Source organism: Myotis brandtii, unplaced genomic scaffold (assembly GCF_000412655.1).
Source record: "Myotis brandtii unplaced genomic scaffold, ASM41265v1 scaffold786, whole genome shotgun sequence".
Classification (NCBI taxonomy): Eukaryota; Metazoa; Chordata; class Mammalia; order Chiroptera; family Vespertilionidae; genus Myotis; species Myotis brandtii.
The window spans coordinates 136,079-137,427 of NW_005371157.1; the positions used below are offsets into that span (position 1 = coordinate 136,079).

The 1,349-nt window shown below is 65.7% G+C and overlaps 1 protein-coding gene across 1 annotated transcript in view; it reads left to right on the plus strand.

Moving 5' to 3' along the window:
• The window catches only part of CARD11 (caspase recruitment domain family, member 11), a 62,591-nt gene that overhangs the window by 55,918 nt on the left and 5,324 nt on the right, over window positions 1–1,349 (plus strand). The window lies entirely within an intron of this gene.

A 1,349-nucleotide genomic window follows, 5' to 3' on the forward strand; every position in this document is an offset into this window, starting at 1 on the left:
GCCTGGCAGCGGGCCGGTCGGCGGGCTCTGCGCCTGCGGGAAGCAAACCCGCTGCTTTCCTAAGAGGTTGGGGAGCTCGTGGCTGGAAGCTCAGCCTCTGCTAAACAGGAACCGGAACCGGAAGCCGCGTCCCAGGAAAGGGAAGCTGGTGTCCGGGTCAGCGTGTCCCTCGGGCTGAGCGCCCGTTTCTCCCTGAGCCGCCCGCAGCCGAGGGAGACGGGAACCAGCAGATCCTCAAACCTTATCTAACCACCGCGCCATTTCAGCTCTTCGGGGCCAAATGATCTTCCCTTATACTTAGTTCTACAGGGACTTTTTTTCATGGGTCATTATCCAAGGACCATAGAGTGGCTGGGGGGGGGGTCCCGTGAGATCGGAAGTGGTTTCACACGCACACGGTGAGCAGTTCCATGTGGCCGTCCCCGCGGTCACAGGCGACAGAGCTGAGGGACAGCTCTAAGCTGGGCCTGCAGGGCGTGTCCCTCCACCGCTCTGTCCTGCTGTTGGGACACGGAGACCCAGAGGCACGGTGGACGGTGTGACCCTAAAGCCCAGGGGATGGGGACAGGTAGCAGGAAGCCCCTGGCAGAGGTAGCAGGGAACCCAGCCGGGCCTGAGCATCCTGGGGGCGGGACACGCGGGAGCACACGTTACTGCCATGTGAGCAAGCTGACGCCCAGGGGCCGCTTGACAGCAGAGCAGACAGAAATCCCGGCTCCCCAACTCCCCTCCCGGCTCCCCAACTCCCCTCCTGGCTCCCCAACTGCCCTCCCGGCTCCCCAACTTCCCTCCTAGCTCCCCGACTCCTCTCCCAGCTCCCCAACTTCCCACCCAGCTCCCTGACTTCCCTCCCGGCTCCCCGACTTCCCTCCCGGCTCCCCTCCCGGCAGAGGAGGTGTGGAGAGACGCAGAGTGTCCAGGGGACATGGTGGGAGCCTGGGTTCTGTGCCCGCCATGGGGGCAGCCCTCTCGGCCCCCCAGACCTCATCCCTGAACTTGGGAGGGAGCAGGTCCTGGAGGATCTGAGGACAGCAAGACAGGGGTGCAGAGAGCAGTGTCCGGGAGATGGGGCCTGGGCTGCGACTTCCCTCCCGGCAGAGGAGGGTGTGGAGAGACGCAGAGTGTCCGGGGGACATGGTGGGAGCCTGGGTTCTGTGCCTGCCATGGGGGCAGCCCTCTCGGCCCCCCACACCTCATCCCTGAACTTGGGAGGGAGCAGGTCCTCCTGGAGGAGCCGAGGACAACAAGGCAGGGGTGCAGAGAGCAATGTCCAGGAGGTGGTGCCTGGGCTGTCCAGTAGCGGGGCTCCCAGCCAGCGGGGCTCCCAGCCCCGGGGCTCCCAGCCAGGG